General features: G+C 35.7%; 1 protein-coding gene across 1 annotated transcript in view; it reads left to right on the forward strand.

Annotated features, from left to right (window-relative positions):
* The first annotated feature begins 14,105 nt into the window (after positions 1 to 14,105).
* Positions 14,106 to 25,184, forward strand: part of LOC118263891 (gastrin/cholecystokinin type B receptor) — a 141,122-nt gene continuing 130,043 nt past the window's right edge. The window contains exon 1 of the mRNA XM_050705593.1: positions 14,106 to 14,397. The gene's annotated coding sequence lies outside the window, so the exon portion shown is untranslated. The remainder of the gene's footprint in view (positions 14,398 to 25,184) is intronic.

The following is a 25,184-nucleotide window of genomic DNA, read 5'->3' on the forward strand; positions in this document are numbered from 1 at the left end:
CTCCGGTAACCTCACTCACGGTTTTCGGTGAGGCCGTGGTATCACTCCGATCGAGCCGGCCCATTCGTGTCAACGCATGGCTCTCCCACACTTAAAGATTATAAGTCCCGCACATGATTTTAAACTGATCGAACACCTACGAAAATATGCGAGTAAGCCGGTGCAGTCTAATTTAACTAAGAATAATTATTGCTTAACTTGCGCGCAGACATGAGTAGTTATTCTTGTTTTTTTTTTATTACAGCAATTACGCTCTTTGACCCCTTGGATATCAGAGATTGTTATTTCTCTCACCGATTTGTTTATACGAGACATTTTCATGGAGTTAGCTGCAACCGATCTGGATGACTTGAAACAACTGTTAGCAGTCCAACTAGTGACTAGTAAAGGTTTGACCAGTATATCTTTATGTTTGGTTACTTGTTCTTTCCTTCTTGGTTAAGTGGTCCTAAGTTAAAATATTTAGAAAAGGGGCTCCTACCCTACTATCTGTATATACCTACATATATCTATGGTTATGGCTAATCACGACTAATCATCTAATGTGTGTTTAATTTAAATAAATTAAAATATAATAAATAAAAATACCATGTGAAAAGTTTATTTTACTATGTGAAAAGCTACTACCGCGCGGTTTCACTCGCTCTGCTCGGCCCCTATTAGTCTTACCATGACGTTTTATAGCCTTTAAACTTCCTTAATAAATGGGCAATCCAACACAAAAAGATTTTTATTAAAATCGAATCAATAATTCCAGAGATTAGCAAGTTCAAACAAACAAACTCAACAACTTTATATAATGAAAAAAGTGTTAAAATATAAATATATAGATTGTTTTTGTAAAGTTTTTTTTTTAATATGTATCTTTATATTTTTTTGGAAGAAGCAAGTTGTTTGACAAACACCGTGTGGAATGGATTCCCAACAAATGTGAACCTAATTTTTAGCTTTCTTAATGTATTAATTAATTATGTCATAGCTACGTTACAAATATTATACTAGTTTATGATTATTATTTGTTTTATTTTATTTTTTATAACGTCACGCCTTTAATCCCCGAAGGGGTAGGCAGAGGTGCACACTATGGCACATAACGCCAATGTACACCCACATTTCACAATTTATGTTGTATGGTGATTAATTAAAATCAATAAATAAATTAACAATTTGATTGTATTCATTTTGCAATTTACGGATTAGTAGGATCACTGAATTTAATAATATTTTACAATAGGGATGATGATATTAAATGTTGGTTAACCTATAATTGGCGACTGTATAATTCAAAAACTGATATGTATTTATTGCACTTAATATTCTTTATAATATATAGAAGCTGTTGGCAAACCTTTATTAATAAATAAAAAAAATGACGGGGTACGAAAATTTAATATCAAATTAGTCTGTCTAATGATGGACGACATCTTGTAATGAAACAATATTAGACACGTATTTTTTTTATTTTGTAAGATAGCATAGTTTAAGAGTCAGGAGTCATAGAGCAAATACGTCATTTCTATGTACAAAACGTACCTAGAAGTGACGTCATGTGATATATCAAATCAATATATCTTCGAAAGTATTTATTTCCGAAAGAAAATTAAAACTACGTGGCTAGCATTTTAAATTAATCTACAAGACGGACAATAAAACAAAAAAAAAATCATCTAGCCTAATAACGCCCGTAAAAATAATAATGTAAATAGTTAAAAAAATAACGGAAGGTTTTGTCTGTGCAATTATGGACGAAGTTATGTTGACGAACAACTACCGAAAGTATATTATAAAGGATGGAACGGCTGACATTTGTCGGGCATGTCATCGCCCAGGGGAATCCATTCGACATATAATTTCGGGTTGTTCTCATTTAGCTAACGGAGAGTACTTGCACAGACACAATCTTGTAGCCAGGATTATTCATCAACAACTTGCTTTAAAATACAAACTTGTTGAATCTGAAGTGCCGTATTATAAGTATCTGCCTGACCCAGTTCTTGAAAATGGAGATGTCACACTGTATTGGGATCGAACTATCATCACAGATAGGACAATTGTTGCTAACAAACCTGACATTGTGGTGATAGATCGACCAAGCCGTCGCACAATGATAATTGATATAACAATCCCACATGTCGAGAATCTTGTGAAAGCTGAAAAAGATAAAGCCAGTAAATATCTTGATTTAGCTCATGAGGTTGTCGACATGTGGGATGTAGATTCAGCAATCATTGTGCCGATAGTCGTATCTGCCAATGGCCTTATAGCCAAAAGCCTCGACCAACACCTGAGTAGGCTAACGTTAGATGGTTGGATCAAGAGCCTGATGCAGAAGGCAGTACTTCTGGACACAGGGCGTATTGTCCGGAAATTCCTCTCTCTTGATCCCTGACCACCGGTAGCTTGGATTTATCCCGTTACTGGTGGGCTACTGCTTTTTATATTTTTAAATGTTTTATTTTTTTCTTTTTAATTTAATATTTAAAAATATAACAAACAAGTGTGAGAAATAAATGAATGATTACAAAAAAAAAAATAACACATGATATGTCCTTGAAATAGCATTCAATGCGTTCATATTTAAAAACTATGACATAGTTTTTAAATTTTAAAAGATTGTAGATTACAGGACGTCCTATCATTATTAAAAAAGCTAGATAAGCTTCTATAAATAAAATACATCAATTTCATTACTATGATATCCATTCAAATAGATAATGCCATACCAAGTTTTATTAAACATCAGTTTCATTTCGACGATATTTAGAAAAATATATCATACTGTATTTTTCCTCAACAATTTCCAAAATGATAACGACACGTGGAAACGAAGAATCAGTCCCCTTTAAGAATCAGTCTTTAAGAAGAATACTTATATTACGATTAGTATTTGGGTGTTACTTTAAATGCAGTAAATCTGCCATGTTGTGTACACTTTTAAAACTATATTGTATTGCCTGTTGCATCATGACTAGTGTTAATGTAGCCATCCGACTCAACTACTACAAGAATACAAATAATTTTATTGGAGTAATCTACAATACTTTAACAATTTCAGAGAAAATTACCATTGTCTTTATATCATTGGTTACCGAAGAAAAACACATCGTAAAGTTTATTTCAAGTTTATCTTTAGATTCTTCTCCTACTACAAATAAAGTGCATTTTCGTGTAACAAATTACATAATTGCATTTGCGATTATATGGAGGATTTTCGGCACTCTGGCTAATTATGAATATTTTTTGTTGAATAATAATTATATACTTATTTTTGAGTTGATGTCATCGTACCTCATTCGTCTGACTACAATTTTGGTAACCGAAAGTTATTTAAGAGCTGTAGAACAATTGTGTAATTCCTTAAAAGAGAATTTACAGTCACGGGATATAACTGATGTGAAAAATCGTAAATATGTCAAAGATTTTGCAGTTGGGATGATAAAACTAACACATAATTTAGATGCAACGATTAACTTATTAAGATTGCAGGTAACTTTTGGTTTATATAAGGTACTAGCTTCTTCCGCGCACTTTCACCCGCTCTGCTCGGCTTCTATTGGTCATAGCATGATGTTTTATAGCCTATAGCCTTCCACGATAAATGTACTATCCAACATAAAAAGAATTATTCAAATCGGACCTGTAGTTCCGGAGATTAGCGCGTTCAAACAAACAAACAATCAAACAGACTCTTCAGCTTTATAATATTAGTATAAATAACAGGGTAAATCCAAGATCTTACTGATGCTCGATCAGGCTACCAACTTAAAAAGTTCTTACTTTTTGGTAATGGGCGGCGCGGAACTCCGTCTGCTCGTTTGCCCTTCACTACATAGTATAAAACAAAGTCGCTTTTTCTGTCATGTTGTATGTCCCTATGAACGCTTAAATCTTTAAAACTACGCAACGGATTTTGATGCGGTTTTTTTTAATAGATAGAGTAACTCATGAGGAAGGTTTTTATGTATAATACAGGTATAATATATCACCATTGCACCCATGCGAAGCTGGGGCGGGTCGCTAGTATTCCATAAAAAAATGCCTTTTGTGTGTGTGATTATTATCTACCTATATAATATTTGGTACAGTTTAGAATTATATGGCATTATATGGCAAATTATATGGCATTATATGGCAATAGGCTCACCCCCTATTACATGGGACTTATAACACAAATGGTGAAAAGTGGGTGTACATTGTATAGCGGCATTACGTGCCGTAATGTGCACCTCTGCCTACCCCTTCGGGGATAAAAGGCGTGACGTTGTGTGTGTGTGTGTGTGTTTAGAATTTATTGTTTATTTGACATGAGACTATGACATGATTACATCTTTATTCGTTTGTTTCAGATAATCATTACTTTATGTTACGAATTCGCCAAAGTAACTTTTGACATTTTCTATATCAATATTTCAAACGTATTGGTAAGTATGTTTTATTGTTCATATTATTTTTTTGAAAATAAAAAAGTGGTTGTAAATTCACTCCTAACCTTAACCAAATTTAATATGAGATATATATTTTTGTGTTGATTCACATTTTAGACCTTGAGAGCCATGGTACTTTGGATCGTAGAAAGTGTGGTATATCTCTTTTATTTATTCATACCGATATATTTTATGGATTTGGCTTCAAAAAATCTGGATGAAATTAAAGAGATTTTAGTAGAGCAGTTGTTATTAAATAAAGGTAATTCTAAGTTACAATTAGGTTAAATTATATTTTAAGTAGTAAAAAGGGAATGCCTCTGAACTGCTACTAAGCATATTTTATGATGTAAGCTGATAAATTGGCAGATGGGTCACCTGATGGTAAGCAATCGCCGCCGCCCGTGGACACTCGAAACACTAGAGGCATTACAAATGCGGTTTGGGGTTAGCAATTTAAGGGTTGTTGGGGAATCAGAGATTGAGAAGATTGGGTAATTGAGCCTCCAATAATCTCACTCACACAACGAAATATAACCCAAACGTTGTTTTACATTCGTGCCGAACCATGGGTACATATATTTATTCTAAAGGATAATTTTTTTTAGGATTTTTTAAGAAAACAATATCTTTATTATTTGTTAATAAATATAATTATGTTTTTAATCCATTTTAACCTCATTAACTTACAGACAAACAAATGCGCGTTATCATTTACGGGACTTTGAAATACATCGACCTCTATTCATTTAAATATGCTCTATGGAACGGGTTTCCTATGAACAATACTTTAATGTTTAGCTTCCTTAAATTATGTATGTGTTATATCATAGCTATATTGCAATTTCTGTATTAATTTGAAAAAGAAAAGTTTTTATGTTGAATTAAATGATGATTATAGAACTTAAATTAAGATTTTTTTTTTATAACGTCACACCTTTAATCCCCGAAGGGGTAGGCAGAGGTACGCATTATGGCACATAATGCCAATGCACATCCACATTTCAGTCTATATTGTAAGTCCCATGTAATAAATAGGTTGTGAGCCTATTGCCATATGGTCACATTTCCAGACTCCGTGCTACCCACTGAGAAATTTTCGAAAACCCGCCTTCGCCCGACCCGGGAATCGAACGCGAAACCCCTTGTCCGGCAGTCGCACTTCAACCACTCGGCCAAAGAGGCAGAGAGGCAGTCTAAATTAATTATACTTCTTATTAAATATTCCTTGTGCATTAAAGTCAATTAAGCCACATTCACGTGACTGCTGGCCGTACGCACGCTAACATCAACTGATGGATGAACGTAGCATGACCTGCAGTTCACGCGACGTTACTGCCAAACTTGGACGCAGTTTTGATTGTTTCTACGTAAGGTACAAACATTCGTCTTCCAATCGTATTGCATTCGTCACTTGACGAAGGCGTATGTACGTACGCCGTGCGGTTACGTGGACAGTAGGCCTTAAATGGAAAATCAATATTTTTATTCGAAATTCTATTTATTTGAAAGCAGAAAATAAGTGTATATCTATATGACTATGAATGTATTTATATCTGAATAATGGCTCTCTCACACTTAAATAAATTTATAAGTATTTTATTCCTACCATACTTGAATTGATGTAAAGAAAATTAATTCCTACTACTAGCACTATCGACTCCCGTTTGCAAGATTTCAAATTTGATTACTTCGACTGCTGAATGGAAATTTGCTATTTCCCGGTTCTTCGATTTACCGGAAAACTCCCCAGTGCATATTCATGAATAATTTGGTATTTATTGAATAAAATCACATTTATATCAATTTATTCAGGATTTTGACGGATCTCAAGTCAGAATATAAGTTCTAAGAATACATTTTTACACGTGTTGTTGTTAGCATAACCTTTGTAATGTTTTAGACTTTTTACCAAGGAATATTCTGGATAACTGAAATCTCTGTATTCTCTTATATATTTATTCATACTATTACTTTACTTTTGAACTGGCCTTAAAAGACTTGGGTGAAATAAAAGGATAAACTGCACTGTTTACAAATGAAGATACCGATTCGTAAAGTTTTTGTATCAATTTGAAGTGTGGGAGAGCCATGCTTCGGTACGAATGGGCCGGTTGGACTGGAGTGATGGAAAACCAACGTGAAACAACGCATGCGTTGGGTTTAGTTATGTAAATGAGGTTACCGGAGGCCCCATTACCCCCCAATATTCCCAATCTCCGATTCCCCAACAACCCTTACATTTTTAACCCCCGATAAAGCCGACAACGCACTTGTAATGGTTATGATATTTTGGGCGTACATGGGTGGCAGCGATTGATTACCATCAGATGATCCGTCTGCTCGTTTACCGGCTTGATTTGAATTTCTGCATTTCCCTTCAAGCAATCAACACCCGTAACGACAATCCCCTTTGAAAGGATTAAAAACGTACATAAAAGACATCTCTCATGCTTACTTCTTTGGGATAAATATGGAAGGATAGGAGAGATTCGCGTGTAGGTGTTGCAAGTGAACACACATCCCTTGTGTTGATAAAATTAATCTGGTAGTTTAATAATATTTAATAATATTAAATATAATAAGTTTTACTTACCTATTGAGATTAGATTGGTTTAAGTAGCTATAGTGCACTAAACTGCTTAAATAAAACGAATTGGGCACACCACCTGCCAGCACATCAATCACTTTATTTATTAAAATCGTCACTAAGTCATCATCATCACAATGTCACTGGAAAGCAAATCCATAGTGTCCATACTGGATTCCTGGGAGGAGCGCATCGGCAGGAAGTTCCAAGAGGTTCAGGTGCAAATCCAAACTGCAGGCACATCCAAGGACACAATTGCGAGGGTAGCGGAGGACTTCCGGACGTTTCGGGAACTAGTCTTCGAAATGTTGAAGATGTTGCGGCTCCAGGTCAGTGAGCACTCTCGGGAGCTCGATGAAATCAATACGAGGAGCCGACGCAAAGCCCTAATCATCCAGGGTGTACCTGAGGTAGCCGGTGAGGACTGTGCTGCCGTCACTCTTGGTGTATGCAACTCCAAACTCGGCCTCAACCTCACTGCGTCTTCCATCAAGGTCAGTCATAGACTGGGGCAGCCCAACGCAGACCACCACCGGCCAGTTCTGGTTAGGTTTGCCAGCACTGCCGATAAAATGACAGTGTGGAAGGCGAAGGCTGGCTTGAGGGGCTCCAATATAGTCATAAAGGAGTTCCTAACGAGGACAAGACAGAGTGTGTTCGAGAGGGCACGGCAACACTTCGGCATGAGGGCATGCTGGACCAACAATAGTGTCATCCACATCAGGGCTCCAGATGGCAGCAGGCATAAGGTGACATCCATGGACGGGTTGGATCCTCTGTTGTCCAAGTACCCGAGGACTCAGGGCAAGTCTCCTTCAGTTGGCAAGCGGCCTGCAGAGTCAGCAGGGGGAAATCTGAAAGGTACAAAAGTAACTAAGTAAAGTAGGTCTAGGACACAACTGTTCCATTATACATTACACCTAGTAGCTCGTAAATTACTTACTTGTGTGTCCTTTCCTCTAACAAATTATTCCAAATTTCTGTATCTATTTAATTTTATTTCTTTGTTCTTGAGCTTTCAAATAATTATTACCCTCTTGTTGGCGGTTGGGTCCTGGTGTGGCCAAAGACGGTGGTCTTATAATTGTTCACTTAAATTTTATCATGATACCTTCTACTATGTTTTCTTCTCACAACACTTTTAAATTAAATTCTATAAATGTCTTGAGTACTTATCTACTATACAATTATATATACTTTTAGCGTTTTTTTTTTTAATCTAAATTATTTACTTATTTTACACATGGGAGGTATTCACTTATTTGTTTTTATTTTTATGTCAACGCATTCTGTCAAAGTCAATTGACAATTTGACACTACCGTTCTTTGTTCTGTGCGTTTTGTTACACCGCCCAAGATATAATTATTGATCTTTATTTTTTGTTTATTGCTTTGTTGCTTTTAGTTTTTGCAGTTCATGTGATTTTGCTTGTTATTATTTTGTTTCTTTTTTTATTGTGTTGTTCATTGATGTTAGCTGGCGGGTGGTGCAGTGTTTCAATTGGTGAGTGTTTAGTGTGTGCATTATTTAATTTTATGTTATTTATCCATATTTATTTTAAGAATTTCTATTTAAACTTCTTGTATAATTTATTTTATTTTTTCTTAGTTTATATTTATTTATTGTATTTACATAGATGATAGAAGACGATTCTTTTATATCGGCTAATGAATTCTCTGATGACAGCAGCTTCCACTCATTGGGTGACACTCTGGGCGACTTTGTGGCTAACCAATTTGCCCGTAGTCCTAACCGGTTGTTGAATGTTTGCCATTTAAATGCGCAAAGCATTCCCAGCCATCACAGTGAACTCTATGAAGTGTTCAGCAATAGCAACGTCCACGCTATCCTGATATCGGAAACTTGGCTCAAACCTCAATTACCTTCTACCTCCTACCCCCTTCCTGGTTATATTCTTATACGGAATGACCGAACTGTCAGGAGAGGGGGTGGGGTTGCAATATACCTCCGCAGCGAATGCTCTTACAAAGTGCTCCTCACTTCTCCTCCCAATTGCCCTGCGGAGTATCTCTTTCTTGAGGTTTGCAGCCAGGGGGGGAAAACCTTACTAGGTGTTGTTTACTGCCCCCCTTCTCTTGATTATTTCACTGAATTCGAATCAGTTTTAGAATCCCTGGGGTCTGAGTACATGCATCACATAATCATGGGTGACTTTAATACCAATCTCCTCTCCCATGAATCCCGTTCCCGCAAACTCCTTCAAATTGTGGAGTCGTCAAACCTTCATGTATTACCTCTGAATCCCACCCACCACAATACTGCTGGTGATGATTCCTGGCTTGACCTTATCCTCACCTCCAATCCGTCCTTTGTATCCTGTCATGGTCAACATGACGCCCCTGGTTTTTCTCGCCATGACATGATTTTCCTATCCTATATCCTTAAGCCACCCAAGGTGAAGCCTAGGGTTCTGTATAGGCGTTGTTTTGCGCGGATGGACGGAGCAAGATTGCAGGAAGACGCGTCGCTGATTGATTGGGAGCCTCTGTTGGCGGCTACTACAGTCGATGACAAGTTGGCGATTTTTAATACCAATGTAGTCAGCCTATATGATCGCCATGCTCCCTTCAGGAGGATAAGGGTTAAGCGGCCACCTGCGCCTTGGATGACGCGTGGGATAAGGATGGCTATGCGTCGCAGAGACCGGGCGTTCCGAAAACATAGGAGGGATCGCACTGATGAAAACTGGGCGGCATTCAAGCTTGCGAGGAATAGGTGTAATCAGATGGTACGCAACGCCAAACGCCGCCACGTTCTCGAAAATATCTCCTCTTCTTCTTCTGCCGATATCTGGAAATTCCTCGGAACTCTAGGTATCGGCAAAACGCAACATTCAGACCTTCCCTGTCCAGTTTGCCTAGACGATCTCAACGACCATTTCACCACAGTACCTATTATGGATCGTCTAGTAAAACAAAACACAATAACATATATCGAGGGTCTGACGCGTCCCAACATCAAAAACCCCTTCTGCTTCGTTCCAGTTGATTTGTCAGAGGTTGGAAGGATTATCCTTTCAATAAAATCCAAAGCGGTAGGTTGTGACAACATTTCTCGCCACATGATTGTCACTGTATTAGATCACCTCCTACCTGCTATAACCCATGTTATTAACTTCTCCCTTTATTCCGGAACTTTCCCGTCCCTTTGGCGTAGAGCTTTTGTCCGTCCGCTACCAAAGGTCTCTACTCCCACTCTTCCTTCCCAATTCCGACCAATATCCATACTTCCTTTCCTGTCCAAGGTGCTCGAGGCCTGCGTACATAAACAAATTTCGAGTTTCATATACAGAAATGGACTAATTAGTCCATTACAATCTGGCTTCAGACCAGGCCACAGCACTACTTCCGCCCTCCTTAAAGTGACTGGCGATATTAGAACCGGCTTCGAGAATACCAGAGCCACAGTCCTGGTTTTGGTTGACTTCTCGAATGCCTTCAATATGGTCAGTCACGACATCCTTTTAGCTATCCTATCCCACCTTACGGTCTCTGGCGAGTCACTGGAATGGTTTTCTTCTTATCTTCAGGAGCGTCAGCAGTCGGTCAAACACGGTGACTCAACATCAAATTGGCGCGAATTAAAAGCTGGCGTTCCTCAAGGCGGCATACTTTCACCTCTCTTATTTTCCATATTTATTAATCTAATCACCTCAGAACTTCAGTGTTCGTACCATCTGTATGCCGACGACTTGCAGGTTTACTGTCAGGCCGGCTTTGACGACTTACCGAGCGCCATCACTAAAATTAATGCTGACTTGTCTGCCATCAGCAGCTGGTCGGCACGGTTTGGGATCGCGGTGAACCCCAACAAATGCCAGGCGATCATCATCGGAAGCTCTCGGTCTCTGGGAAAGGTTGACAATACATCCCTACCGCCTGTTGTCTTCGACGGTGCGATCGTGCCGTTCAGTGGTGACGTCAAAGATCTCGGCTTAGTCATTGACAGCAATTTGAACTGGCAGGCACAAGTCACAAATGTGTGCAAAAAGGTCACCGGATCACTGCGGTCTCTTTATCGCGTTAAGAACTTGCTTCCGTCTACCACCAAGTCAATGTTAGTGCAGGCCTTATTGTTCCCTATTATAGATTATGCGGATGTTTGTTATTACGACCTGAATGCAGATCTCCTCAATAAACTCGATCGACTTCTGAATAACTGCATTCGATTCGTTTTCAACCTGCGTAAATATGATCACGTTTCTGCACATCGGATGCAATTAAAGTGGCTGCCCATACGCCAGCGCAGGGAGCAAAGGGCGCTTACCACACTTTTCTCCTTCCTCAACTCAGCTTCTTCGCCTAGCTATCTTTCCTCTCTCTTTCAATACACTTGCGCCAACCACAGCAAATATCTACGCTCTTCCAATAACCGTCTCCTTCAATGTCCTACACACCACACTAAATTCCTTCATTCTTCTTTTTTGATCCAATCTATCTTGCTGTGGAACGCGCTCCCCACCGATGTCAGGATGCTGTCTACTCGCTTGACGTTCAAGCAGAGAGTTCGGGAGCTTCTTCTGAAGAGGTTGTCAGAGTCTTCATCATGATATAGGTAGTATGTATATATTAAGTATATGTAAATAGTATATGTAATGTTATTATGTAGGTTTATTATTTTTCCATGTTATTTAAATATATATTGGTATATATTTGTATAAGTAAGTATATTCTATTTTTTTCCATCTGAGCTTTTCCGTACTTACTTGCTCAATGCACCTACCACTGATTTTTCATTGCACCACCTAAAGGTTTGGCTGGTAGAAAATGCCTACGGCATTAAGCCCACCTATGTACACATTAATGTGCATGAAGAGTAAATAAATAAATAAATATGGCGTAGTCAATCATTAGATACCAATATTAGGAAAAATACAACAACTCACGTCACGCTTTTTTATCCCTGAAGGGGTAGGCAGAGGTGCACATTACGAGACGTAATGCCGTTATACAATAAATACTCACCTTTCAGCGTTTCTTTTATAAGTCCCATGTACCAGAGGGTGAGCCTATTGCGATAAACTGGGCACAATTTCCGACTCCATGCTGCTACTGAAGTGAGAACTGACAAATTATCGGAAAACCAAAAAAGCCCAGTAACACTTTTCCCGACCCAGGATTGGAACCCGAGCCCCCTTGTCCTGCAGTCGCACTTGCGATCACACGACCAACGTGGCAGTCTTAGAAAGAATAACAATCTAAATAATAGACTACTAATGTTCTTTTTATTTACTAAACCGATAAAAAGACCATAATATGAAAAACACGTTTATAAACTTAAACTACGTTCAACTCCAACGTAGGAATAATTTTATCGGCACAAACTATAACGTTGAAAGCCCTCGGGAATTTTTCAATAGAGTCGCATATTGTTAGACCGTTTATGTAGAAGCCGTGACACGTCACCGCTATTGAAAATAAAACGATATAACCGTTTTATATGAATTTTCACCGATAAGCTACTGTACTATAGGTAATATTATTTTTTTAATATAATTTCTATACTATTGTCAATAATATCACGGACTAGCAATTGTACCCATTAAAACATGCATGGTTATTTTATAACATGTCATATTATATGCCTCGACAGCCTCTACCTACTGCTTTGGAAGCTATTATGTTGGTGCTATTATGTAAATATGAAAATATAGTTTATCTCGTACATAATGAAAAGACTGCCTCGTTGGTCGAGTGGTCGCAAGTCGAAAGATTGTAGGGCAAGGTATCGGTTTCAATTCTTAGATCGGTCAAAGTATCACTGGGCTTGTTTCGGTTTTTCGAAAATTTCTTAGTAGTAGCATGGAGTCCGGAATTGTGCCCAGTTTCATCACGGAATCTGGAAATGCTCCCGATACATACCAATAGGCGACTATTACATGGGACTTATAACAAAAATTGTGAAAAGTTAGTGAACTGCGTCATTACGTGCCATAATGTGCACCTCTGTTTACCCCTTCGCAGAGTAAAGTTTTGGATTGTTTTTTTATTAAGTGATCCAATTCCAAAACTGTATCTCCTAATATTTCCTAAATAAACATGACAAAGGAAGCCAAACAATATAAATCAAACAAACCGTTTTGCCAACCCGCATAGCCATTAATTTTGCCAGAACAAACCCAGAGCTTTTCCCAGTGAGACCTCAAAATGTGAAACTGTCACTCAAAATATATAGGGATCTATGTACAATGTCCGAAAATCTATTTGAAAACAAAGAGAATTTAATAATTTTGTATTAAATTATTTACACATATTACTATACGTAGTTGTTTTCTAAATTAATTATTATGTTATCATTACATGACGCGGCGATTGTCGTGTGTCCTGGAATGCTGCTCATAAATATGAGCCTCTAGCACGGCTTGAAACTACTCGAGTTCTTCATCAAACAGTTACGTGAGTAATCCGATAACATAATAATTAAGTTAGTATTTTTTTTTAATTCTATAACGAAATATCAAGCAATTTTCCATATAATAATATACTTATAAGATGTTCTAAAATGATCTGCCACGGTTTTAATGGTAGGTAGTGTTTGTAGATTAGAATAATGAAGAAATTTCGTACTCCGAACCAATTAATTCAATTTGAGAACATAAAGAAATTAAATAAATATTGACTCTACTCTGCACAATTTGGTTCACGATGCGCCGGTTGGTCGATGAAAATAATTGATAGCAATTATTTTTGTTGAGTAAGCGACAGGGACAGTGAAAGAGATAGCTCTTTTAAAACAAGTATTTACTTTTTACATTTCTCTCCTACGTTGATTTAGTTGTAAATAAAAAACTCATGAATTAATATTTACAATTGTAATCTTCAAACACAACGCAACCTCCCATTAAAGCCGCGGCAGATACTTTTACAGCTCCGTATATATAGTAAATTCCTATATAACAAAAGTTTATTCAGTGAAGTTCCATCCGAGCGAAACAACCACTGTATAAGACTCGGAGCGATTTGAAATCAAATAACTACTAAAATATATTATATCATGTAAATCACCTGTTTTCCTTACCTAAGGTAATATACAAAACATTTGAAAACATTGCATATACCCTAACACTCGCGCATGCGTGCTAAAATTCCCACACTTTGATACAGCACTTCAGTTTTTCGGAAACTGTCGCGGTGAACACTCGCGTCCCTTTCCTAAAAGTTTACGAAACTCCGATAAAAATATTTGTGTGAACAAAAAAAATATTTTCAGTGTGTTGTGTGCTAACTATGTTGTGTGTGACCACTTACAATGTTTGTGTGTGCAGTGTTTTGTGTTAAAATGTGTTTTTAAAGTGAGTCATGGATTTAAAAACTTTTAAACATTTTAAAGTAGTGCTCTGAACTTGGGATTGGTTTTCAAAAGTAAGTTATTTTTTGTAATTATATTATTTAGGTAATTTTTATTTAGATGTGAGATATTTTTTATTTTATAAATTTATAATTTAAATTTATTTATTACAAAAAAACCATCGAATTGGCTCAGTTTTAATATTTAACGAAGAGAAAATATTATTTATATTAAATAATTTTTCTAAAAAATATTATGATATTTCAAATTAAAAAAAAAACAAGTAAAAAAAATAGTTTAGTGAAAATAACTGAATGTCTTAGGTACACATTCACTATTTAACAAACCCTTTTACGTTTAGTACTTACATATTACACATAATTAATAAAAACATAAGTTAGGAACTTTGTCTTTCCATGGCACTTACCTAAGAACTTATTAATGTCTTAACATGAAACTATGGAAAAATCAAATTCGTTTAAACTAAGATCAGTCAGCAGCTACTGTTGCATAACTTAGGCGTTAAGTGAGTCCCGGAGCTGCGGGCGACTTAGAGTTACCGGGGCTCCTGCTCGAAGCAGGAGTAGGAACGGGGTGGTTTCAAGTCAGTAAGAATCTAACACTCCTACCCGCCTCATCCAAGGATGAGAGAAGTCCGTGTTTTCCTATATAAAAGAAAAAAAAAATTGGAGGAAGAAATTGATTGAATTTATGAAAATTAAAAATCTATTTTATTAAAAAACGTCATACATGTAGTTTTTGAGGTTGCATGTGCAATAAGGGGTGATGACGGGGTATGAAAATTAAAAATCTATTTTGTCCGTCTAACTGACGGACTCAGGTACGGACGGATGGTCAGGTAATGAAAATTTTTGTTAAAAAAGTTAACAATACTCAGATAAAACGAATCAAAGTTTAGGAATAGGAGCAAATCCATCAGTTTCACGTATAAAACGTACCTAGAAGTGATGTCACACGATATTTTTAATCAATATAATATCTTCAAAATTATATGTTGCTGTATGAAAATAAAAAAAAAAAATACGCATCTATTTCGAAATAATTTACCAGACGAACATTAAAATTAAAATTAGTCATCTACCCTGTAAGGGAACACAGCCAAAAATACTTAACCGTTATTTTCATTTAAGACACAATGGTAAGAAGATTTCCAATGAGTACACTCTAAGTATTGTAATAGGTTTAACAGATTTGGTCTGTGACCTTGAACGCCCATAAACATCCCGTTTATCACTGTTTCCTAGTGACTGTTACCATGCCGATAAATCACTTCTTATGTATCCCCTCGTAGCTACATTACTTCCTTAAAGAGAGTAAAAATTACATTTTAAAAATTAACAGCTTCGGTTGTAAGTTGTCTACCATTTAATGAAACATAAAACCAAAATATACATTTTTATAATAACTATCGTAAGACATACAAAATAAACTAAAAATCACGTAACGTTTGCTGACGTAAATTAAGCGAGAAAAGCTCTACTAGTTTTCGAGTCACAGAGGGAATCTTCATCAATGTGTGCAGACGTGGTGACGTCGTACAGCCTACTCTGTGAAACTAGTAGAGCTAATTTCCACAAATTTGTGATTTTTAGTTAAAATATACATTATTTTTATTTATTTATTTATTTATACTTTATTGCACACATACATAAAACACATTTACATTGTAGTTAAAGTACAATGGGCGGTCTTATCACACACGGCGATTTCTTCCAGACAACCTTTGGATGGAATATATCATATGATCTGGGAATGGGTAGTGCGTGCAGAATAATTCAAAAGGGGAAAAAAAGAAGAACACTAAAAAATAAAATTTACAAACTATGCTAAAATGTACTTTAATAACATTAGAAATTATTATAAGGTACTGACTGCCTAGCGGGTTACCGGGGCGAAGATCAGGAGTAGGAATGGCGTGGTTTTTAGTCAGTAAAAGTCTGACAGCTCTTGCCTCGCCCAAGGCGAGAAAAGTCATTGGATGATTTTTCCCCCTCAAAAAGAGGTACACTTAGTCCACTACCATCTTTCTCGTAAAAGGTCGATATAATCATTCAACAATACTATAAAGGAATACGTTTCCTTTCAGTTTCAGACACAATACAATGTAATGAAAAGTACTACATAACTCACGTAGGACATTGCTGCCTCTCGATCTATCTCTGTCTCTGTCACAAAGGGAATTACACAAAAATATAGGTCCGCAGGTCACCTTTCAACACCTAAATGTTTTGTGCCGCAAAAATTGGAGCTTTTAGGATAAATGTTTGTCCGTCACTCTTTCAATGTATTGGAGGGTATTGTTTGTGTTAGCAGTTTGGTTTTATAATGAGGTATTTAGAACTGTCCAAATATTGTTTTGTAATATGACAAATTAAAAAAAACGTGTCTAATATTTTTTCATTACTTAACTGACCGACTAAATAGATTTTTAATTTTCATATCCCGTCATGATCTCTATCGATTTATTTATTTTATATCGTCACGCTTTTATCTTCGAAGACCCCTTCGGTTAAGGAAGCACATTATGGCAGTAATGCCACTGTACACCCACTTTCCACCATCTGTGCTGTGAACTTATAGTTCCATGTAATAGAGGGTGAGTCTATTGCCACAATTCCTGGGCCCTGATTTCCTGATTAATTCCAAAAACCGTGTTACAACTGATATAATTTAGAAAAACAGAAAAACATCTAGTAATATTTTACCCGACCCAGGAAGCCGAACCCGAGACTGCCCGGCAGTCGCATTTGCGGCCACTATACAAATGAGGCAGTCATTTTCTTTCATTAATAATGCGCATATTGCGTTGCCTGGCAATATTCGATTAGGTTAATATGGTACTATATTCGATTAGGTTCTGTACAGCTTACTATGCAAATCGGTATATTAACATTCCTTCAATAACGACCAGATATAGCAGGCAGTAGCATAGTGCTGCATATTAGTTCGAGTACATCCTTATTTGCAATCGTCGGCTCCATGACTATAGGTTCCTTATTGCAGTAGAAAAAAACTTAGTAGAAGAGACTTTATTACGCTTTTATTAAAGTTCAGTTTTCATTGAAAAATTTAGATTGTCTAGGGAGTTTTATATGCTGGTATCTGGTAATTAAAATTCTATTATTATAATTCCTATGTATTGTAATCGATATTGTAATATTGACGTTAAATAAGACTTGTAGTTACTATCTCGTTATGCTCCATATAGGGTGACTGGTAATTAGTGAACGATATTTAAACACGTGATTGCACTTATGATTACAAACAACTTTCCCAAACAAACTATTTTTTGTATACTCAAAAGTTCCATAAGACCTACGTAGTTACTATTAGTGGATGAAAATGAGCTTACTGAAACTATAACATCGTTTAGTTCAATGTATTGTTAAGAGATGGCGTTAGTTGTAACTGTGTCTTCGCTTTGATCATTTCATTTTGCTTGTACTTGAACTGAGTGAGTGGCCAAAAGATACAATTTTATTAAAAATATGAAGATTTTACATTGTTTTGTGTTTAATATAATTAGTATTCAATAAAACAGAATTTTGTTTTAGAATTTGTAAGAAAGCATTTTGATCTTGGTCTTTGGATGTGTAGTGAGTTTCTTTTGATGGTTTCTATCGTCAATAAAACGGCAGAGATACTCGCTTTAGGTGTGAATCCGAGAAGTCTGAAAGCTTAGACAGCAGGTCTTAATAGAAACGTCATATTACTACCGAGTGTGTTTGTAGGAATGGCTTCAAGACACTTTCAGATCGACACCAGCAATTTATACTACGCTAACTCGAAATTAGGAAAAAACTTTTTTTATGCCAAGTTGCTTAAAATGTGTGTTTACATACGTCATAAAAAAATTGAGAAGAAATATGCAAAAATAAGAAAGTTACAAATCTTATAAAACGCTAAGTAAAGGTACTTTTTGAAATCACTCGATTTATATTACGCCAACTATTATTAGCGGAGTGTGCGCGGGGATCACTTTGGTCAAAGTCCGTGCAACACTGCACTAACTCATAGTTAGCGTAGTTTAGTGCGTTCGTGTGTATACCTGTTCGTTTGTAAAATGAACGACTTAGCGACTTTTACATAGTAAATACTTATGTGTTAACGTATAAATTAGTTTATTAATGGTACGTTGACTATTATTTTTATAAGTAAGTACATGTTCTTTATAAAATATTGAAATATGCATCAGATGATTGATCATGCACTACGACGTCCCGTACTACACTACGCTAACATAAGTTAGACGTGTATAAGATGTATTTTTTTTTGATGAATTACGTTTATATACGGCTAACTTGCGCTAAATCAAAAAATAGAAATAATTAAGAAAATATAAATATGAGATATTACAATGAATAAATTAAATATTAAGCATACCAAATTTCAAAAAAGTATCTTAATTAATGTAAAAGTTATCACGTTTTTCCCTTTAAACGCCTCTACTGTAAAGTACGCTTTTTGAGTTAGCGCAGTATAAATTGCTGGTGTCGAGATGAACCAGATCTTAAACTTAAAGGACTTCACCCCAGTTAGGATGTAAGTATTCAGGAAATTGAAATTGATGCTGAAAAAGATAAATTCCGTTTAGTTATGGGGTTGTAACTTTTGCTAAGTTTTTTTGAACGTTGCCTCACACTAGGATATTCTCCTGTGTCGTGGGTGCGTTTACAAACATGCAAGTTCACATACACATGACACCCAGACCCGAAACAACAATCTGTGAATCACACAAAGAGTTGTTCCGTGCAGGTATCGACACGTTCCACAATCGATCATTACTTTGCGCTACCTAGCACAGAAAGCAATGAATGTATGAAAATGATGAATTCTACATCTACTTCTACAATTCTACAATTCTACATCTTGGATCCTACAGCTTTAGTGCCATATTACTACTATTGCTCCAAATGGCTAATCCTAACGATACTTACAATTTACTTGCGTTGGGCAGCACTTTAAGAAATGGCCTAAAAATGTATGGAGCCGTAGTGATCTCCTTCGCTAAAATGTGGTCGTAAAATAATACTAGGTTTTTTATACTTCGTTTAGAATCCTACGAAAGTTTATATGCTAGTTTAGATGTAATGCATGTGCATCAAAATGTTTTGTTACAGTAAACACTTTTTATTTATTTTTATCTATTTCTGATGCTTAATAATTACATTTCTAATACCTATTTATTTATAAAAAATACATTTAAAATATAGAAAAAGCAGTAGCCCACCAACAACCGGAGAAATAAAAGCTACGGTCAGTCAGGGCTCAAGAAAGAGGAATTTCCGGACAATACTCCCCGTGTCCAGAAGTACTGCTTTCTGCAACAGGCCCTTGACCCAACAATTTAATGCTAGCCTTACTAATTAATTAATTATTTATCAACCAACTTTGTTTATTTATTGTTATTTAACTTTGTTTCCTACTTACGGTTCTCGTCTTCCGGTGACATACCTATCCATAGTTACAGGTATGTAGGTCACAAATTCTGTTACACTAGCTAGACTAACAGTATAAAAATGTTAAAGAGAACCTAGTCTAAATAAGTTTAGTTACCCGGAGTTGCGGACTGCCTAGCAGGTTACCGAGGCTTCGGCTCGAAAAGCAGGAGTAGGAACCGGGTGGGTTTTAATCAGTAAGAGTCTGACACTCTCTCTCTCACCTAGTCCAAAAGAGGATAATTTAACTTCATCAAAAAAAAAAAAAGAAAAATCGTTCGTTCGTTTTCTAGAAAGTTATTTATAGGTGACATTTTGGATGAAAAGCTATTTAAAACTTCTGTAATCCAGTCCGACACCACTGAAAAATACATGATTGATTCGTCGAAACTCTGTAAAAATAGACGCATGTAGTCATAATTCAATTTCAAAAATAGGAACCTATTTCTTTTTTCTTAATGTAATAAGGTATCATTACGTTTACAAACATATAAGTTTGTATGACATGACACTCAGACCCGAAACAACAATCTTTGGATCGCACTTAAAGCTGTTCTGTGCGGGAAGCGAACCTGCTACACGTAGTGCGACAGCCGGTTGCCGAGCCACCGCGTCATCGTGTCACGCGCCACGTGCAGTCAGAGAAAAGTGACATTAAAAAACAATTTGTTTTTCATCAACTTTTAAGTGACATCTAACCATACAAATAAAAGTATAGGTTAGGTAGTCCCACACGCTAAGCAATTCTTAGTAAAAACAATGTTTGATAAAAATAGCCATGAGTGTAATTCCAGAAAATTTAAAATACTTTTACCAGAGCGAACCTGAAATATACTATTGTATTTTTTTTAACTGTCAGTTGCGCTTGAACATTGCAGTCCGCAACATGAATAATTAAAGCATCGAGTTTACTTTATGAACAATTATTTTTCATTTTTTCCACTTCAAAGTGTATTCAAACTTGTAAGAAATAAATTATTTATGAATTAATTAATACCAGTTAAAACAGTGTATGTTACTGGCGGTTTAAAGCAAAATTGTCAGTTCAATTTGTAAAATGCTGGTTAGCGGAATCTGAAACTCAGTGCCGACCCCATTCCTACTGAGAAAATGCCAGCAGAAATAATTTAAATATTCAATTTATTCAGAGCGATTACTGGAGGCTATACTAGGAATGTGCTAAAAGACTGAAATGATTAAACGTATGTGTTAGTAGGTAATTTGTTATTTAATCTAAAGCGTTTAATGTTACCAGTGATTCTTTATGATTTTTTTAACCAACTTTAAAAAAAGGATGAGTGAAAAACTATCAGAGATATGAAAATTTATCATTGGGTAGAGACAAACAGTAAGTATAATGAATAATAGTAACTTTTTTGGTTTTCAGAGTTTAAGGGTTTTAGTTTATGAAATATTTGCGATTACGATTTTTTAAATTAACTATTTGCTTTCTATATTACGATACCTTAATTCATGAACCAGTTAACTCCTTATGAGCAAATTTTTCAGGAGACACTTTAAACTCTATCATATATTTTTACAAAATTTTGAGTTGGATGGTTTGCCAATTAAGGTATATTTAGCATGTTATTACTTATTTATTTATTAGGAACAAACCACAGTTACATATTAAAATGTTACGTGAAATATCTAACATAAAATAACTGCAGTAAATATGTAACCCACACTATTGTTCACAATTTGGTATAAAATGTATCAGCAATAACAACAGAGTGTTAATTAACGTTACCTCAAATGAACCAATTAATAATATAAAAATAGAACAAAAAGCTTCTGTGCACATTTATATCATTTGTTCATCGTTACCACATCGTTATATGAGCTGTCATTGAGCTCAATATTTAACTTTTAATTTTTTGTAAATCATATTTGCAATCAAGTGTGAGAGAAATCGGCTCGACCGGAGTGATACCACGGCTTCACATAAAACGGCTGTGAAACAACGCTTGCGTTGTGTTTCATTGTGTGAGTGAGGTGACCAGAGGCCCAATTACCCCCTTTCCCCATCTTCTCAATCCACGATTCCCCAACAACCTTTAAATTCCTAACCCCCAAACGGCCGGTATGGCACTTGTAATGCTTCTGGTGTTTCGGATGTCCATGGGCGGCGGCGATTGCTTACCATCAGGTGATTCGTCTGCTCTTTTACCGGTTTATACCATAAAAAAATTCAATTACACAACTAGCAAGATGCAATTAAGATTTTTACTTCATTAAAACTGTTTGCATTTCTTTTTACTGACAAAATAATTTTATATTATCACTTTTATAACCTTTTTACATTTGTAGTTTTGTGTGCAAAAATAATAAAGATTAAACTTATCAATACCAAATTGTTTATTATGTTATCGACACGACTACTCTCAAGTCATGCTAGAGGTTCACATTCTAGAATAGCATGCTGCGATACACATCGTAGTGAAACTAGTCGAGTTCCTCGTTAAACAGTTACGTGAGAAAGCCGATAACATAAAGCTTAATTTAATGTAATGTGCTACAATCTCGACCTATTAAAATGCTCGTTAATATTTATCGGTTAGTTTACTTTCATTGTACCGAGAAAATCCTTGTTCGCAGTATTTAGTTAAAAATCTTATCTTGCTTCTAATAAAAGCGCGTTATCTCTAGTAATTCCATTACCATAAACATCCTCCTTAATCATAAGCGTGCTTGCAACTAAATTACTTTAGCTGATATTTTTAAAATAGTTTTCTAGCGGTTTCACGTTCGTGGTTGCACGTATTACAGTCAACTTTAATCCGTATTACTCACGCTTTATGAACTAGAATTGCATGGTTTGTGATTTACGTTAATATGTGGCCATTCATGTGTGGAGATGTGTGGCATCATTTTTGCATTTAGCTTTAATGTAATGTGATGTAACGGTGATTGATCTTTGAGTTATAGACATTAAGGTTCAATATTGTTGTTGATCAATTTATGCTGCTATAAAAAGTTTTCGCTCAAAGTTACACAGACCAAAACTTTCATTGAGTATTTCAATTTGAGAATTCTCCGAAATAATACAAAGTTTGGAATTAAATAGAGCCAAGTGTTTGCATCAGACATGATTATTAAATTGTAATGGGATTAATAATATTAATTGTTGAAAACTCGACTTAATTTTGTGAACAAGTGAGTACAATATTAATTATTATCAACTTAGACTTATAATAATAGTGGTCGTAGAATGAAGTTAATAAAAAAAAGATATTTTTCTTTCTATTCTTGGCATAGCGTGGCTTGGTTTTTTCTTTTTGAGGGGATTTTTTTTAAGAGCCTTAAAGGGAGAACTTACCGATGCTATAACAGCGAGCCATGTTTGGCCCTTATGATGACATTATTTCTTCTAAATTTGCTGCCACTTTTGAACGCATGCCTTACATAATACAAAAATAAGAATTGATTATTTGGGTTTTTGAAATTTCTGAAATGAAATAAAAAATTGGATTTTTTTATATTTTTTGCTTTGGCACGTGGCCCGGGGTTCCCGTATAAATTGATTCAGTAGACACAGCGCCTGTATCATTATCTTTGTAATATGAATAACAAAAACCTCGCTTTCATTTCGATAATACGTGTAGGAATATTAAAATTCAGATAAATGAGCAGTTGCGGTTATCCACAAGCAATAATTGGAATTGAATAATGTGTGTTTTTGATGTTTAACATATCTTTTTGGCTTAAACAAGAATATTATGGGAAATAAAAAAATGTCCCAACCATTTTTCTCTAATTGACTGGTAATTATGAAAAATGGAGTGTTATCTGATTATTTTTGAGTAACTAACGTTTAGGGAACAGAGAGTAAAGTTCCCTAAGAAAAGGAGGATCCTCCGACCAGGCGAGGTGATCATGGTGATTATACCTGGCGGGCTTTCTGATTTTCTATTCATGTTAATTCGCATGTAAACTTCATATGTGCGATGCAGGATATTTATGACGTCATCCGTTGATTTGCTCGTCGATAGTCTATGTGCGACTTCTGTCATCTGTCACTTGTCACTTGTCAGAGTGTCACAAACGCTTGTCTTCAGCTCGGTAAGTATAAAATAAGAATAGTCAAACAGTAATGGAATGTAAAGACTGCGGTCACGTAAAAATAGGGTCGGTAACCTTACTTGAGCAGTATAAGACAGGGCTTAACGTGAGTTATAAAATGTTAGAACATTTTCTCTACATTGAATCTGCTATTTTGAGTCTTGAAGTTATTGTAATTAAGATTTATTTTCAACGAACGAACTTTGTTTACAAATTGTTAATAGATTAGATCTACAAAATATGAAATTATGACCAGTGCATTGCAATAAGTTCCTTTTAACTTACGTTTTTGTCATAAGCTATAACAATAATAAATCAGAGTTAGGAGTAAAATAGTTTTCACCTCCATACCTCTACTTATCCTTTTTGGCATAGGTAAATAGCGTGATTTAAACCTATTCAACTATTTGCTAACTACCCTTAATCCTTAAACACGCTATAATATGAAAGCAATAAATAATTCTCAGAGAACTTTCTACGCTTTATATACAAATTTGATTAAGCTCGAATCGAGTTAGCCTAACTTTCTCAAGCCCTTGTACCAAAATACTGAAGGCTTCCTTATTTTCAGTTAATACATAATACCTGAACTCAACCCACTCCGTTTTATTCAACATTTGATTGAAAAACGACTTAATTTTGCCATTGAAATACGGTAGCTTTTTGTTTGACCTTGAAATTTATTGTTCAACTTTTTCTATTGCCAAAAATATGGCCGTCAAAAGTGGAACATGAAAAGGTTGTTTTCGTGTACTTTTGGACCTTCATTTGTTAGTATTTGAGGTGGACAGAATTTAATTTATAGTGTTTTTTGTACTATCGTGGTGTACTAGAGGTTTAAGACCTCATGCATTGCGGGTTTGACACTTACCAACGGCAAAGTACCAATGTGATTTTTTCCGAGTAATGTGTACTTTCTATGACTATTTAGACACCACGGACAATGGATGAAGGAAAACATGGTGAGGAAAATATATTATACCTACGTCTGAAATTGTCAACCCGCATTGAGCAAGCGAAGACATTAATGCTACTTGAAAACTTTCAGATTTCTCGGATTCGTACCTTAAGCGACTATCTCTGACGATTTATTGACGTAAGAGATCAACAAAAGAGAATCCAAATAAATAAACTCGCTACACATCCAAAGACCAAGATCAAAATACTTTCATAAAATTTACTTTATTCTACTATTACTATATAATTTGAATGCCCTGTGTGGCGGAACACGGCATGAGCACTTTTTACCTAAGACCTTTATGTAACCTGTGAATCACGAATAAACAATTTGAATTTGAATTTGAATTTCTTACAATTTCTAAAACAAAGTTGTGTTGTAT

Source organism: Spodoptera frugiperda, chromosome 27 (assembly GCF_023101765.2).
Source record: "Spodoptera frugiperda isolate SF20-4 chromosome 27, AGI-APGP_CSIRO_Sfru_2.0, whole genome shotgun sequence".
Classification (NCBI taxonomy): domain Eukaryota; kingdom Metazoa; phylum Arthropoda; class Insecta; order Lepidoptera; family Noctuidae; genus Spodoptera; species Spodoptera frugiperda.